This window comes from Ambystoma mexicanum, chromosome 10, assembly GCF_040938575.1.
Source record: "Ambystoma mexicanum isolate Mex_15411 chromosome 10, UKY_AmexF1_1, whole genome shotgun sequence".
In the NCBI taxonomy this organism is placed as follows: Eukaryota; Metazoa; Chordata; class Amphibia; order Caudata; family Ambystomatidae; genus Ambystoma; species Ambystoma mexicanum.
Window position 1 is genome coordinate 891,636,205 of NC_090932.1, and position 17,581 is coordinate 891,653,785.

Sequence of the window (17,581 nt, forward strand, 5' to 3'; positions counted from 1 at the left end):
TCTGTGGGAGCAACTACAATAAAGGCTGCAAACTCTCTGGCTATTGTAGCCAGATACGCAGAGAAATGTGGCACAGGCTGGCTCTGTTGCTGGATCATCTTCCGGAAGAGCATAGGAAGGCGGCGATGTTACTTGTCCGAGAAGGTGAGGAAGCCTCCAATCACGCAATAAACATTGCGGTGGACCTTGCTGAATCGGGCTTCAAGCAAGTCAATAATGGGGTGTTAGGCGATCCTCTGCACACCAGGCCACGACACATCAGAACACTGCTCACATTCCCCCAACATCTCCTCCCAAGCTTCGAGGCTCAAGTGATTCGGTGAAGTCACAGAACCGAAAGCTCCGTACCGTTGTACGGGCTCGATTGCAACCCTTTCTGCATTGGCAACTGCCTTGGAGAACGTATTGCAGAAAGGGCGGCCTTACGTCTCCACGCCGGTCACGTGATACGCTATGGCGTTCCCCATGTGATCTTGGTGGACGTCACATGATCCAGAGAAGTCACGTGACCCAGGGGCGATCAGTATAAAGGTCTGAGAGACAGAACGCTCATTGCTTCTCAGCTGGCTTCGGACACTGTTTGGCGTTACATCTTGCTCCTTGTTACCTTGATCACGGAACTCTATCTCGGACTCCCTTGGACACCCCTTGGTACTTTTGCTTGGAACTGTTTACCTGTTGCCGGATATTTGGACTGCACCTCGACTTGTCTTTGGATCATCCCTTGGTACCTTGCTGATCTTCTACGCCTTTTCCCTACTGGGGATTCAAGTCAAGCCCTGACTCCCACAGGTGGCTACCCTTCATCCACGCTAACCTGCGGTTCTACTATTCCAGGGACCGCCGCATCTAATGAGCCTCGAACCTCCCTACTAGGTTACCTGGGTCTCCCTTACACCAGATAGGTAAGACACTTTAGATTCTTTTGTTTACCTGCCTGTATTGTGATTGCCTGGTGCTTAACCTCCTTCCTTCTTGACAGCAGCATCGGTGTTCCAGAGGCTCCGTGGATCTGGGAAGACATCTCTCACCTGTGGCCTCAAGGGTCGCACAGCGGGTTTCTATTTCGTTCCCCTGTGCGTCACTTGCGGACGGAGGTCTCATCGGTCTACACGACACTCAAGTCAGAACAGACCTTTTTAGGATTCGCCAACTTTTATAGGCGTTTCATCTCTTCCTTTTCCACGATTGTAGCCCCACTCACGGCCCTGACTAGTCCTCGGGTGCCATATCAGTGGCAGAGAGAACAGCAGGAGGCTTTTGAGACTCTGAAAACCGCCTTTACTACCGCACCGGTACTCCAACATCCCAATCCGGATCTTCCGTTCATAGTCGAGGCAGATGCCTCTTCCTTTGCCCTCGGGGCGGTGCTGTCACAAACGTGTCCTAATACCGGCAAGTTACATCCAGTGGCATTCCACTCCCGTAAGTTTTCCAGTACTGAGTCTCATTATACCGTTACGGAAAAAGAACTCTTGGCGGTCATGGACGCGTTCCGTGTTTGGCGTCATCATCTTCTGGGGGCTAAGTATCCTGTCACAGTATACTCCGATCATCGGAACCTACAGGATTTGGCCTCCCTGAAATGCATTAATAGCAGACAGGTCCGATGGCATCTTTTCTTTTCCTCCTTCGACTTCCGTATTATGCACCGTCCTGGAACGGCGCATGGGAAGGCGGATGCCTTGTCACGTTCCCCGGGGGGGGTCCAATTGCCTATTTTCCCCGACACTGTTCTCGAAAAGAGTCATGTGATTTGTCTCTGTACACCCTCATTGTCACTGATAGACTCGGTTCGATCCTGGACTAGCGATCATTCTGACCAGTTGCGAGAATGGGATCCGGTATATTCTGATGGTTTACCTTTCGTACATGAACGCCTGTTCCTTCCTACACCTGATACACGTAATCTTGCCCTTGAGTGGTCTCATGACGCCCCCTTTAATGCCCATCCCGGACAAGAGCGCACTTTAGACCTTCTCAAGCGTTGGTGTTGGTGGCCTTCTATGAAGCGCGATGTGGAGTGTTACGTCAGGTCTTGTGCGGTATGTGCTCAGGCTAAACATCAAAGGGGTCGACCGATTGGGTTGTTGCTTCCGCTTCCGGTACCTCCCAAGCCCTGGCATACATTAACGATGGATTTCGTTACCGATCTCCCCAAGTCGAAAGGCTTCGATACCATCTGGGTAGTGGTGGACACGTTCACAAAAATGGCCCGTTTTGTCCCTTGCAAAGGTGTCCCTTCGGCCCCTGTCTTGGCGGACTTGTTTTTTGAACATGTGTTTATGCTATTCGGCCTCCCTTCGGTCATTGTTTCCGATCGAGGTTCACAGTTCACCTCTCGGTTTTGGAGATCCTTGACGAAACTATTGGGCATTGATACGAGGTATTCTTCGGCCTACCATCCGGAGACCGATGGTCAGACCGAAAGGACGAATCAATCGATGGAACAGTACCTTCGTTGCCTCATATTGCAACACCAGTCCTCTTGGTTGGCCGTTTTGCGGCTTGCGGAGTTTGCGTATAACAATGCGGCTCATTCAGCTACTGGTTATTCTCCTTTTTACGCCCTCTATGGTCAACATCCCAAGGTTTTGCCGGTCCCTGATGCCTCTGGTTCTTCGAATCCTGCGGCCACGACATGTCTTAGGGATCTTTCTGCTGTTCATGCGAGTACAGTGGTTCATCTCACTGAAGCAAAGGCCTCTATGAAGGCCCGTGTGGATGGCAAACGTCGTGCTGCTCCCCCTCTGGTGGTGGGTTCTAGGGTCTGGTTATCTTCCCGACATCTTCGCCTAGTGGGTTGCCGGAAATTGCTGCCTCGCTTTGTCAGGCCGTATGTGATCTCACAGGTTGTTAATCCGGTGGCTTTCCGTCTAGTCCTCCCCAGCTCTTGGCGTATCCATCCTGTGTTTCATGTCTCCCTCCTCAAACCCTGTCCTGACTCAGTCCGTCTTCGTACCCCTGTTGCGCCGGTGTCCTTGACCTCTCCTGATGTTTTTGAGGTATCGGCCATTTTGGGTTCTAGATGGTTTAGGGGTAGGCTCCAGTATCTGGTGGATTGGACGGGTTACGGCCCGGAGGAGCGTTCGTGGGTTTCCGCATCTGATGTGAACGCCCCGCGGTTGGTAGCCCGCTTCCATAGGGATCATCCGTCCTGCCCACGGGGTCGTGGGCCGTTGGGGGGGGCTATGTTAGGCGATCCTCTGCACACCAGGCCACGACACATCAGAACACTGCTCACATTCCCCCAACATCTCCTCCCAAGCTTCGAGGCTCAAGTGATTCGGTGAAGTCACAGAACCGAAAGCTCCGTACCGTTGTACGGGCTCGATTGCAACCCTTTCTGCATTGGCAACTGCCTTGGAGAACGTATTGCAGAAAGGGCGGCCTTACGTCTCCACGCCGGTCACGTGATACGCTATGGCGTTCCCCATGTGATCTTGGTGGACGTCACATGATCCAGAGAAGTCACGTGACCCAGGGGCGATCAGTATAAAGGTCTGAGAGACAGAACGCTCATTGCTTCTCAGCTGGCTTCGGACACTGTTTGGCGTTACATCTTGCTCCTTGTTACCTTGATCACGGAACTCTATCTCGGACTCCCTTGGACACCCCTTGGTACTTTTGCTTGGAACTGTTTACCTGTTGCCGGATATTTGGACTGCACCTCGACTTGTCTTTGGATCATCCCTTGGTACCTTGCTGATCTTCTACGCCTTTTCCCTACTGGGGATTCAAGTCAAGCCCTGACTCCCACAGGTGGCTACCCTTCATCCACGCTAACCTGCGGTTCTACTATTCCAGGGACCGCCGCATCTAATGAGCCTCGAACCTCCCTACTAGGTTACCTGGGTCTCCCTTACACCAGATAGGTAAGACACTTTAGATTCTTTTGTTTACCTGCCTGTATTGTGATTGCCTGGTGCTTAACCTCCTTCCTTCTTGACAGCAGCATCGGTGTTCCAGAGGCTCCGTGGATCTGGGAAGACATCTCTCACCTGTGGCCTCAAGGGTCGCACAGCGGGTTTCTATTTCGTTCCCCTGTGCGTCACTTGGGGACGGAGGTCTCATCGGTCTACACGACACTCAAGTCAGAACATGGGGTCGTGTTACGACAGTCATGGCTTAAGTGTACCTACTTCAGGCCGGAGGTACAATACAAAGTATTAGATATGCTCTTTGAGGGAGACCACCTCTTCGGCGAGAAAGTAGATGAGGCCCTAAAGGGAATGAAAGAGGACTCGGACACGGCACGTTCATTTGGTGCCCTCCAGAGTGGCCGAAGGTACAAGTCTTTTCGTCCCTTTAGAGGGGCTTCAAGTAATTCCAGATTCTCTGCGTCAGGAGACGGATCCTTCAGTAGGTCGGCGTACCCCTCCCAGGGATACAGGCGTGCTTCCCAAACAGCAAACCGACGCTGGAACTTCCAGACCTCCAGGAAGAGACCATCCTATCCATCGTCGAGAGAGAAGCAAAATAAAGATCAGCAATGAAGAGCAACACACCGTTCTGGGGGGAAGAGTATCAGCCCATGCCGACGAATGGGAACGAATAACGACAGATCAATGGGTGCTGGACACAATAAGGAACGGGCATTCTCTACAATTCAAGCGCAGCCCTCCGCACATTCCACCTGCGTTCGTCGCTCATTCCCATCTGAGGGTACTGCAACAAGAGGTAACACTCATGTTAGCAAAAGGTGTGATAGAATTAGTTCCAGCATCACAGAAAGGTCAAGGGGTTTACTCAAGATACTTCGTCGTGAAACAGCCAAACGGAAAATGGCGCCCCATTCTAGACTTACACGATCTCAACAAGTCCTTAAAGAGTCTAAAATTCAAAATGCTCACGCTCCAGGAAGTGATCCGAGCCGTTCAAGAAGGGGATTTTCTGGCGTCCCTGGATTTGCAGGACGCGTACTTCCATATTCCAATGTGTCTGAAACACAAAGTTCCTGAGGTTTGTGATAGGGCGGACTCACTACCAGTTCACGGTTCTTCCCTTTGGGCTCAAAACCTCCCCCAGAACGTTCACAAAATGCCTGGCCCCAGTGGCGGCCTGGCTAAGAAGACAAGGCCACCATGTATACCCATATCTCGACGACTGGCTGGTAAGGGGATCCTCCCCGGCGTCGACCAACACAGGTTTGCAAGCCACCATGCAGCTTCTACAACAGCTGGGATTTGCCATAAACTTCAAGAAATCCTCACTGATGCCATCGAGAACGTTGGTGTTCCTGGGGGAAGAGTTCGAAACCCAGTCGGGGCTAGTGAAGCCTTCCCTCAACAGAATCTCAAAACTCAATCAACTGGCGAGTCGACTAGGGCGAAACACCAAGCTTTCTGTGAGAAAATACTTTCGGTCCTAGGGGCCATGGCATCCTGCATCCATCTGGTGGCCAACTGTCGCCTATTCATGAGGCCAGTTCAGGAGTTCCTGGCGGACCGGTGGACACAGGCCCAAGGATCGTGGTCAGACAACATCGACGACGACAAACTGCTTCGGACTCTTCAGTGGTGGCAGTTTCCACAACCTGAACAACGGTGTACCCCTACAGGAACCGGGGTTCCAGCTAACCATAGTCACGGATGCGTCTCTAACCGGCTGGGGAGCTCACATGGGAACTCTTCAAACGCAAGGTCGTTGGTCTCAAACGGAGTCACTCCTACACATCGTGTTAGAGCTCAGAGCAGTGGGATGGGCCTTGAAGGCGTTCCTACCACACATCAAGGGATCGAGAGTACGAGTGCTGACGAACAATTCGACGGCCATGTTTTATTTGAGAAAACAAGGGGGTACGCGATCCAGGACCCTTTCCATGGAGGCCCAGAAAGTGTGGCATTGGGCATGAGATATCCATCGTGGCTCACCATCTCCCGGAAGTGAGGAACTCGCAAGCGGATTTCCTCAGCAGAAGGATGGCCCAGATACGCGAATGGGAAATGGACAGTTCAGCTCACGAAAGTTTTCGAGAAATGGGGTGACCCCCCACTGGATGTCTTCGCAATGAAGGAAAACAAGAAATGTGAGCAATTCGCAAGCAGATGACCTCAGGAGGGTTCCATGGGGGAGGCGTTCTCCTTTCCATGGACGGACAAGTTCCTTTACGCTTTTCCTCCGTTCCCCCTCATACGGAGGACGGTGCAGTGGATACGCAGGTACAGTTGCCGGGTAATTCTAGTGGCACCGTACTGGCCGAGGCAACCGTGGTTTTCCGACCTGCTTCACCTGTCGCTGGAACAACCAATAGCGTTTCCGAGAGTCCCGAACCTACTGTCCCAGGACAAAGGCACGGTGTGGCATCACGACCCGGACAGTCTCAACCTCACAGCCTAGCTCCTGACTTTTCGGAATTTGGTACCTTAGACGTTTCGGAGGATTGCCAGAAAATTCTGCAAGCGGCTCGGGCCCCTTCTACCAACAAATCTTACACCTATAAGTGGCGAAGGTTCTGTGAGTGGTATCGAGGACAACAAGGTCTACACCCGTTAAATGTGATTCCGGAGCAAGTTCTGCCTTATCTGCTTCACTTGGCAGAGGGGTGGTTTATCTTTCACATCGATAAAGGTGCACCTGGCGGCCATCTCTAGGTTCACGAGGAAGAGACAGTCGTCTCCTTTATTCAGCGACAGATTAGTGAAACACTTCATGAGGGGTTTATTTCGAACTTTTCCCCCAGTAAAACGTTTTCCACCAACATGGAGTCTCAACGTAGTGCTGGCAGGCTTAATGAAACCTCCCTTTGAGCCTATGGCCACTTCGGACATGAAATTCATATCGTGGAAGCTGGCGTTCTTAATTGCTATCACGTCAGCTAGGAGAATCTCGGAACTGCAAGCGTTGGTCGTCGACCCTCCAAACCTAAGATTCTTTAAAGACAAGGTGGTTCTGGCAACTAATCCTACTTTCGTTCCTACAGTGTATCACAAACACTCGTCCATTGTCCTCCCTACTTTCTTCGCGACCCCATCAGCAGCGGAAAAAGCTCTTCATACCTTGGACGTTAGAGGGCCCAAAAATTTTACCTACATCGTACACAAGAACTCAGGTCTACTCGACAGTTGTTCATCGCGTATGGTCCGTCGATGAGAGGAAATGCAATTTCTAAGCAAGGACTGGCTCGGTGGGTCTCGTCAACGATTGCGTTTTGCCACTCCAAGGACAGAAGGCGGCTGCAAGGGCGTCCTAGAGCCCATTCTACAAGGTCCACGTCCTCTTCAGCAGCATTATGGGCAGGAATTCCGCTAACAGACATATGCCAGGCTGCAGCATGGTCGGTGCCCCACACGTTTACCCACCACTACTGCCTTGCGAGGCAGCATGCGGACGAGGTGCAGATGGGAAGAGCAGTCCTGCGCCATCTTTTTCAATAAGGTAAGCTCTACACTGTGGAGAGCTTTTTTCTACCTGTTGGTGACCGTATGCTTTATGGAGGTACAGATATATGGGTAAACTTATTTCTTGTGTACCTATGCATTGTGTATTTTTGTGGGTGTATATTGCATTGCATTCTCACCGCAGTCTTCCAGTTTACTGCTATACAATCTATTCTAAGCATGTGAATCCATGAAAGATCCAATGCTGGAGAAGGGAATAGTTTCTTACCTGTAACTCCATTTCTCCAGCATTGGTATCTTTCATGGATTCACATGCGCCCGCCAGCCTCCCTGGAATGCAATGTATATGCTTGATAGGTTTGACCCTTCCTACTTTGGAGGGGCCGAAATCTGAAGGGAGCCGCGGGGGCGGGGCTTTTATACCGCGACGTCCTACGGGGCATGCGTAAGCGGGCCCCAAAAGGACGTAGATAGGACACAAAAGTGTCAGAAGTTTTCCTATAGGAAAAGGCTATATGTGTGTACGAGGGGTCCCAGTCTGACGACGGGGAATATTTTAAGCATGTGAATCCATGAAAGATACCAATGCTGGAGAAATGGAGTTACAGGTAAGAAACTATTCCCTTATCAGTGAAGCGCTTGCGGTCAGGCACAAGAGCAGTACAGGGGGTGCCAAATGTCCAGTCCACAGCCCTACGACCACATCGGGATAACCTCTCCCTGGAACCATGTAGCTTAAATTTGAACAGCTAAACGGCATGTGTGGTATTTGAACGTGTAAGTGAATTGCCTTTCAGGGGATGGCCTAGAAACCCTGGGTTTAGCAAGGACTGCGGGTTTATGCTTGTTGGGTATTTGTACAGAAAGTACACTGGTTTCAAAGCGCCCACAGGGCGAGGGGAGTGAACAAGGGAGTCAAAATACTTTACAAAGCACAATATTTAATAAGGGCAGAGGAGGGAAAAGGAAGGACAAACCTACTATGCCATGTGAGTATTCAGAAAGTGCCAGTGCAGCAAGGAAGAGGGTGTAAGTGCTGGGGAGTTCAGGCTCATGGGTGAGCCACAGATGAAATGCTTTGGCTAAGTGCTATATGACCAGGGGCAACGTGTGAACTTCCAGGGCAGAGGGTGTGCAAAGGCATGGTTTTAGAGTAGACAGAAGCTTGGCTGATGGGGTGTGGGGAGGTTGAGGGGCTTGATGGTGTGCATAAGGGCCCCAACACCAATCACGGCAACTGTGGGATTAGCAGAGGAGGTGGCAAGTCCTGCTTAAGGCGCAGGGGAGGCTGTTCCCAAAGGAAGGAGCCAGCTTTGGAAGGCGATTGACCACCTACCCTGTTTAATAAAATGCTTTACACGCGGTTGATTCCAGAGGAACGTAGGGGAGTATTAAGTAAGATATGAAGATAATGTGGTTCCTGGGCCCAGACAGTTTTGTGGATTTCATTGATGATGATTGAATTCAGAGGGATTTGAATTTCATCTGTGCAGCAAGCGGTAGCCAATGAAGATTTAGGGCAGGAGAGATGCAGTCTCTGGGCTTGAGGCCAAGGATTAGTCTTGCTGCTCTATTCTGGATTAGCTAGAGGGGGGGGGGTCACATAGTGGAAGAAGGTAGATTCAGGGGGAGGTTATTGCAATAGTGCAGCCTAGAGAGAACCAGAGTTTGGGGTCACAGTGAGCCTCTTTTGAGAAAAGGGGAATTCCTTTGAGAAGGAGGCAATGTCCCAACTGAGGAGTCAAGAGTGTGTAAGATGACTCAAGGTTTCTGGCTTCAGAAGAAGCAGCAGGTGAAGAGGGGAAGGAGGGAGCAGGGGTCCGATGAGCAGGATCTCAGTTTTACAGGCGTTGAGGCAGCGATAGTTGGAAGTGCACCGGGACTGAATGGCAGGCGGTCACGGTTGATGCAGGGTGCAAGAGGGTCAGCAGGGAGTTTAAAACATGGTAATGTGCAGTGCATTACACTCTGCTCCTTCTCCCCAGTGTTAGAATAGTGAAACCTAGTTTATAATTTGTCATAGCTGCTCCTGAGTAGGATGGTACAACTCGGCGAGCAAATTGCAGTGCAAGGAAACTTGAGATTGATTTTAACTTGGACAAGGGACACTGCTAGAAACAGCTGAGTGGTGTGTGCTGGCCTTGTTTTTTTTATATCTGAGTTTTCAGATGGTCTCGTTTTTTTGTGCAAAATGTATCATGCGTTGTCTTGCACATATTGCGCATGTGGTGATGCAGTGTTTGTGTGGCCTGTGTTTCGGTGTGTCGTATCAGTGGATTTGACATTGCGTGTGGAAGTCATGTATTGACTACAAGTAACCCTCTTTCACTACACTAGTCTGCCCAAGTTATCAATGTGATGCGTGCACCACGAACCCCTCTTCAACCTTCTTGCATTCCACCTTGCCTGCACGACCTTGAAACTGATACGTTACATTTCAGCTGAAAGTGCTGCTTTACCGTTCCCCCCCTGCACAAAGCAATTGATCCCTACTATCCCTGTCTGTTACGGTGCAACAGCAGGCAGGGACGCTTGGTCTCAAACATGTGTGCTTTCCAGCAAGCACTGTACTTATCTGTTGTATTTTCTTTTCAGTAACATAAAGGCAGTGTGGAACCCTGGCGCAGGTCTACAATTACTGGTAAGTGTGAACCATTGTTTACTGTACTCCCTAAATTTGTCTTCGGGACAAAGTAAAGGGGGTGAGGTTTGGGGCATGTAAATGTTTTCCAGACTATTGGTGTTCGTTTTTATATAACACTCTGATGGCCATTATTGGACAAGTGAAATGATGGATTTAACATCTTTTGGGACTGTAAAACCTATGGTGATAAACGTTACGCTGATCACTTGGCAGTACATCTGCTTTGTGCCTGTGGGATATTGGCGTTGGTGGATAAATGCCATATTTATTCTCCCTAGGTTATTGACCCGTCCCTAGAAGCCAAGTGCAGAGCTCAGTAATGCAAGTAAGTGTTACTTTTCATTCGAGGCTCTTTAATGGGGAAGTTGAGTTTATAGTCACAGCTGCATAAATTAGTGGTGCTGTGCAATAAATAATTGGTGCCAAAGATCCACTGCACACTTTGGAAGCCCCTAGATGCCTTTGCTACCTGCATGGTTTCTTGGTGCTGTGTAATGGAAGGGTAGGGGCTAGGACTGAGCAGGAGAATGCGGCAGAGCTGTGATGGACTGGCAGCTTCAGTTGACACTGTTCACTGAGTAGGTGTTACCGTTGGTAGCTCCCGTGTGCTTTAAGGCTCTGTGCTATGTTTAGTTGTGTAGTCAAGTGTCTGCGGTTTGTTGTGCTGTAGAGGTATGGTTGTGTTTAGTTCAGAGAGCTGTATGCCGAAGGGTGAGTTTTTAGTAGGGTTGGTTAGTGGCAGTACTTGTACCGACTAAGTACTAAAATAACCCTTAACCTTTAGTATATTTTCGTGTGCAGCAATTAAACCACCCCATGGTTCCTCCAGGGTATGTGTTCCCGTCCCCTTCTGTTGTGTTCCGAGATCTTTACACCTCCCGGTTTGTTTCCAACTTGATGCCCTCTATCATAAGTCGAGCCAGTTTACCTTTTGACCCTCAATGGTACACCCTAGGTTTTAAAAACCACCCTACCATTAAGGTTTCCTACTCCCTGCACTCCGTCCTACTCCCCACTCCTTAGTTGTGTGTTCATTCATGGTGCGTGGGTGTTCAGTAGTTTTCATCCCGTTCCTAGTTGAAGAGCTAGGTTAAGTGACATCGGAGGCAGTGGGGTGGGGTAAAGGTGTAGGGAGTCTGAATACCGCTTGTTAGCCCATCATAGCTTGGTTGGTATTACTTGATGGGTGTAAACGTTGGTATTTATTCCGGTAAGATCCGTTAAGGCTATGTACAACACTTCATTCACATCATACCAAGTGACAAATCTACCTATACCCGAGAATGCTCTAAAGATTCTTCTAAAAGCAAAGCTGCTCTTACCGTTTCATAAATGATGCAGCTTTTCACACGTTTAATAAAAATAAGGCCTCCCAACTCCTTAATTTCTAAAAAATACGTGATCTACTTTCCATACCGTAGGTACACATCAATGTCCAACTCATTTTTGGGCCTTTAAGGTAGCACATTTAATTGAATCCTTAGGGCTGTACTACACTCGGTGGACTTCTCCCTAAGCCCTTTCATGATTTACTATCCAACGGACATTGTTGATTCTGGACAACATTTTACAATACCCTTGATAGTTTTAGAAGGACCTTGCCTGGCAACATGTTACTGAACAGACATCCCCAAAACCAATCCCTTTAGAAAACCAGAATGAAAGTTGTTGTGCGGGTGCAAACACAAAGGGCATTACCTAGGTTTTTTTTTTTATGGAGGGGGTCTAACTAGACTTTCATATTCTAAACCGTGTTTGTTCCTGATGCCCAACTAGGCTCAGCCATCTCCAGGAGTGCTGGATGATTACACTAACCGAAACCTCCAATGCACTGATTAACTGCATTGTTTTGTTGCGCAGGCTTTCGTCCAGTCAATGAGAGAACGAAAATTGCAACTTGTCTCTCGGGTGCCACGCTGGGTTGACCATACTGCAAAAGCAGGTTCTCCAAACAGTCATCTTGAATTTGACCCCTTGTTTATTTCTTTTATTTTTTTAAGTCGGGCTAACAATAATTGTACTCTTTTTGCGGCAAGGGTGCAAGTCAAATTCCCAAGGGAGAAAAAGGCAAACCACACATTGCAGCCGCTGCGGTTAGTACGAATTGTTGTAAAACGTTCACATGAGCGTGCTTACCCCCAGAATTGAGTGCCTTCACAAAGCTATGCATGAAGATGAGGGGGGGGGTCAGGCTTGTTAAATATGCTCAGATTTCTAGGCCATTTGTAGTTCATATGATTTGCCATACCTGGAAACCCACAAGTGAAATGATGGATTTATCATCTTTCGGGACTGTAAAATCAATGATGACAAAACCTTACGCTGTTCACTTGGCAGTACATCTATTTTGTGCCTGTGGGTACTGGTGTTGGTGACTAAATGCTGCCATATTCCCCCCAGGTGGTTATCAACACATCCCTGTTGGAGGAGTTGTGTGCTTTACATTCGAGGTTCTTTAATGGTGGAGTTTATAGCCGATGGGAATGTGTGCCATGCATATTGATGTGGATTGGAAGCCCCTGGGTGGCAGTGCAGAGGTTGGTTGAGTGGTCATGTGGGTGGTGAGGGGAATGGTGGAGGGATTAAGGTAGAGGTGCAGCTTTCCAACCTTGTATCTTGGTGTTTTGTTTGCAGGGCTCTCTTGCATGTTATGTTGGTGGTGTAAATTGATAAAGGGGGCTGTATTGTTTGGTTTGCCACTTGCACGGTTTTCCTTCCTGTCAAAAAGCACTGTGCTAAAATTATTAAATCCCGGATCACTCCAGGTTTCAATAATAATGCTAGCAGAGTACACACAGGAAGGGGAGTAATAGCGCAATCTGAAGTGACTTGGGTGGACCTCTTTCTAAATGTCCAGTGTCCACCTACTTAAGGGTGGTGCAACAAATATGGTCTAATTTACATTGTTTCTGATATGTTGGCCATGTTCTTGGAACAGGGTTGTTTGATGCGAGTACTTTTCTTTTTCCTACAGAGGACGGCAACTCTTTGTAATGTAGATTCTCCTGCAGAAGCTTCACGTTTGGATAGAAGGCTGATTGAGCTGGTAAATCTCAAAACCTTGTACAGTGTTGAATTTTGTACAGTGTTATCTAGCAGTTCTGTACTTGCCATGCTGTCCTTGATGTAGGTTAAGTTACATCGCAGCAAACATGCTGTTCGTGTCGTTCCCCCTGCAAAAAGAAACACGATTCATACTATCCTTTTCTTTTGTAATACGATGGCAGACTGGGACGCTTGGTCTCGTACATGTTTAACTGGCCGCAAAATAATGGTATTTTGATAGGGGTATTAATTTTGGTTGTATAGCATGATTTGATTTTTAGTATAATGCTCTTGGGTAGCAAACTGATAATTCCATGCTTTCAAAAGTTTTAGTTTGGATTTTTTATGTAGAACCGTCCTGCCAAATCACTATCCTAATCTGTGCCCTGCTACTTAAGATGTTCCTCAAATGTGGCTGCGCTTGACCAGGTTGAAATGATTAAACTACTACAGACTTGTACATGTGTTGAATGGACAACTACTATGACTTGTAATTCCATAACAGACACGGCTGGAACGCTGAGCTCTGAAAGCATCCCAAAAAGGGGGACCCCCACCAATACCCACTCATTCTTAAAAATATGCTCACGCTCCCCTTTACATCAACAGAAAATAGAACGCAGCTACATCGCTCAGAACAATGCAACAGCCTGGTAGAATGCAGCTATATCCCACGAAAAAATCAGCCTAGCGGCACTCTGTACTACAGACAAGCCACCCTCCGCTGATCTCACATCCACTGCACCGCACATAGCATTAGAATGCAGCCAACCCGCACAAACCACTCTGGCTGCATACATACCAAGTGCACCCCAGCACTAATCAAAATGGTTCTTATCCCCTCTTTGTAGTTCTGGTCTTTAGTCCTAGCATCCTTTAATGCAGTTTGCTTTTGTCTCCACTCAATAAAATGCTCTGAACACTTTCTATTGCCGTTTTGTACTTTTCTGTCTTAGACATGTATTCCGTCAAATAACATTTACTTTCAAAGTGCAATCATGGCTGTGAACCATGTGAATGGATCCCAGACATTGCTACCCTGTTACAGGATCTGAATTACTTCCTTATTTATGCTCAAGCTACCTTGAGACTGGACCAGCGGATTTATGCCCCATCATTTGAATTATTGCTCAACTTTGATATAGCTGTCCCCACTGCTATATTGTGTGGGGTAGCCCTGAGCAACTTAAGGGTGGTTGAACTCGTGTTCTTGCTGGAGCTAGAACCAATGAAACAGCACTTCATTGGTTGGTACAAGTTCATACGGTTGGGATCCATGCTGATGCCAGTCATGTTGCTGATGCCAGTCATGTTTTCAGACTAGTCTAGCAGTTGTCAGGGCTGGACTGGCCTATACGGAACTCTGGATATTTCCTGTGGGCCTCTTTTGTGTGATATTTCCAGTTTCCTGTAGGAAAAGGGATGGGCTTGCTGAAAATGTTATTTGGGGCCACTTTGGAAATTACTTCCAGGGCCTCTTTTGGCTCCCAGTCCACCCCTGGCAGTTGTCACTCGGGTTTGCCATCATGATCACTTCAAGTCAGGGGGGTGTGCAAAGACTACTACTCCCATGATCGCCCACCATTGACTGGGCTGACGAGAGTGAACATCTGAGCAGCTAAAGGCAGAGCACCATGGAAAAATGTGCACATGCCGAGGTTCCCTTTGCGTGCCCTTCAAGAGTTGAGGATCAGACTATGCCCACCTGAAAGTAAGACATGAGACTGCATAAAACTATGTGCGCAAACTTAAAAGGCTACTTGGATGTGCTTTAGTAATGCTGGTATCTAAAACTACTTTTACAGTACACCTATAATCTATGATCCGGCCTAACGATACGTGTGATGTTGCAAACCATTTGGTTTGCACTGCTATTGTGCATTAATGTGACATTTTAGTTTAAGTGTTTTTACTGCTGCAATTCCTCACTTAACTGAGCTCTCAACTATTATTGGAGGCCAGCACATGATTGAGGTAAGAGGGGTACAGGAGAACTCAATGGGGGTGAAAAACCCCTCTGGGAGAAAAAGAAATCGGTTTAGAAACAGTGGTTATTTGTACAGTGAAGGAAATGTGTTTATTTGCATTTAATGATGGTAAAGACTAGTAATAGGAAATTGGAGCAGTGTTTTTCTATGCTCTGCTATGCAGGTTTTTCCATGCGTCCTTGTACTGATGACTGCATTTTAGCAGAGGGGCTCCTAGTTGCAGGAAAATATGCTCCCATGGTTGGGCCACTGAACATTGAAGAAAAGCAAAGATTTTAGTTGGCAGCAAAGTGGCTCCATATAAAATTAGACCTTTTGTCTAGGCTCGCTTAAACTATAGGCCACATTACGTGCCTAGTAGATTTCATTGCTTATGTTGGGGTTGCAAGAAGATATTTCACGCTCTGCTTGGGAGATGTTCTTTCCTCTTAATCGGGAAGATGCCGTTTGGAAATTAGTGAAACTGGGCAGAAACGGGCTAGGATCGGATTTGAGTCCCCCTCCCCTTTTTTTGGGTTGTCTTTTTTTTTTAGTACCTTTATATTTTTCCAGCCAAATGTTCCTGTAGTTATTCCATGTAGTCATTTTGTGCGGTAGTAATTGTTAGGCTGGTATACGTGTCATTGTTCTGGGCAGACAAACCTGATGGAGCCACAGAAACTGTCATACTATGATCATCACGACACACCCTGGAAGCTCTATTCCTACGCAGTGAATTACTTGATGTGTGGCACATTAACTACGTTTTCAGGCATGCTGCCGCTTTACCTGCCTTTGTTTAATCTGGCAAGTATTTGGCCAGGTACAATGCATTGTCAAGCAGTCTTAATACCCTCAAATGGAACTATTTGTACAGCACTTTTTTGGGGAGAGGCCGGGGGGTTGGGGGGGGTGGCGGCATGTACCCTTTTCTGTCTCGCAGTACTTTTGCTAGGTACTGGGCAGGTCTTTGACTGGTTGAGCTCTGATCGTATAACTGTTTAGCCTGTTTGGGAAAGTGCTGTAAAATGCACGTGTTGGGGAAGGGTATATTCCCCCTCCAGCTCTTGAGGTGGTGGCTCCCTATGTATTATTGCAATGGCTTTTCTAGGTTGCGCTCAAAAGCCAACCACTCACTGATGAGAAAGAGGGGACGTTCTCCAGCATGGGGTCTGGCATGGATTCACATGCTCATGAATATTCCCCGTCAGGCCGGGAATCCTCGGTATAGAAAAAAAAATCTATCAGTTTCGTTTCTGATCTTTCTTAGTAACCAATCGCTGGTCTCTGGGTCATACTGCCCCCAGCCAATGACTGCCCTCTCCCTAAGCCCCGCCTCCGGCAGCCATCCTCAGATTTTTACCGCATGTTCAAGTGTTGGGAGTCCTCGTGCTGTAGCTCTCGAGCTTTAGCTGCGTTTTCGAGCTTTCAGGAGATTTTTCTCATTTTTCGGTTAAATAGAGCCTCAAGCTCCACCGTTTCTACATCCGATCAACTGGGATCCGTTTCGGAGTTTTCTACGCCCCTCAAGAGTGAAGATTTCGACGAGTTGCGCTTTTGGAGGATTCCAGAAGTTCCGAGGCCTACCCCGGACATGGCCCAGGAGAAAGGAAGCTCGACGCCCGGGAAGCTGTTCAGGACCTGCCCTGGATGCCAGCTTCAGAATGTTTTCAAGGAGGACGAGCATTCGTTATGCCTCTGTCTCCATGAGGACAAAACGCACAAGGAGAAGGACTGCATTTTGTGGGAACATGTCGGAGCGGACCATGAAGGATCGCCACCTCCGTCTCGCCAACTGGCTGGAAGGGAAGAGCCCGTCAGGCGAGAAGAAGTCCGAGCGGTCTTCTAAGTCCTGTGAGGGTGCCCCGGCGACGGGGGCCCAACAAAAGGCTAAGCACCGCGAGTCCGCGGGCACCAGGAGCGCCGAACGGTCGGGCTCCTTGGCTGCCAGGCAGGGCGCATCCTCCCCGGCGCCATCAACCACGAGCCAACGCTCTGGCTCGGGTAAGAGGAAGTCCGAGAACCCGGCGAAGATTCCGGCAGAGGGGGAGCGAGGCTCGGACCCTCCCCCTAAGGTGAAGGCCCCAGGCGTCCAGAAGGTGACGATGGCCTTAATTCATCCCGCTAAGACCTCAATTGAGGAGGTCGCCGCAGCCCTGGCTCAGCCTGTGGAGGCTACATCAGTGGAGGCGCCCTCAGGACCCAGAGTCTCCCTGCCACCGCGGAGAGGGGAGTCTTTCAGGCCCATTGAGAAGACCCCCACGAAATCCCTGTTGGAAAAGTGGGGGAGGGGCTGTGGCCATCGTGCATACAGACACGACCTCTGAAGAAGAGCTCATCGAAGTCGTGGAAGAGGCCCAGCCCATCGGGAGGGATCCCGACGAGGGCGACGACGAGAGCGACGGTGTCGCCGACAAGGCTCCTCGAGAGCCCTCGTGCCCATCGTTTCCGGTGCCACAGGACACCTCGGCAGCCATTTTGTCAGCGATTCAGTCCTTATGCTTGGAGATGAGGACAAGGTTGCCCCTTCCCCCGATGGAGGTACCTGAGCCAGACCCGACGGGGGAACTGGAGCCAGGACCTTC

The 17,581-nt window shown here is 48.9% G+C and overlaps 3 non-coding genes across 3 annotated transcripts; all 3 read left to right on the forward strand.

Annotated features, from left to right (window-relative positions):
* Positions 1–10,121: 10,121 nt before the first annotated feature.
* Positions 10,122–10,192, forward strand: LOC138496907 (small nucleolar RNA SNORD2). The gene has a single exon (XR_011278362.1). It is a non-coding gene; the product is annotated as a small nucleolar RNA SNORD2 (small nucleolar RNA).
* A 2,052-nt stretch (positions 10,193–12,244) lies between these two features.
* LOC138496902 (small nucleolar RNA SNORD2) lies at positions 12,245–12,316 on the forward strand. The gene has a single exon (XR_011278357.1). It is a non-coding gene; the product is annotated as a small nucleolar RNA SNORD2 (small nucleolar RNA).
* Positions 12,317–12,695: 379 nt separating this feature from the next.
* On the forward strand, positions 12,696–12,872 carry LOC138496893 (small nucleolar RNA SNORA81). Its single transcript, XR_011278349.1, has one exon. It is a non-coding gene; the product is annotated as a small nucleolar RNA SNORA81 (small nucleolar RNA).
* The last annotated feature ends 4,709 nt before the right edge of the window (positions 12,873–17,581 follow it).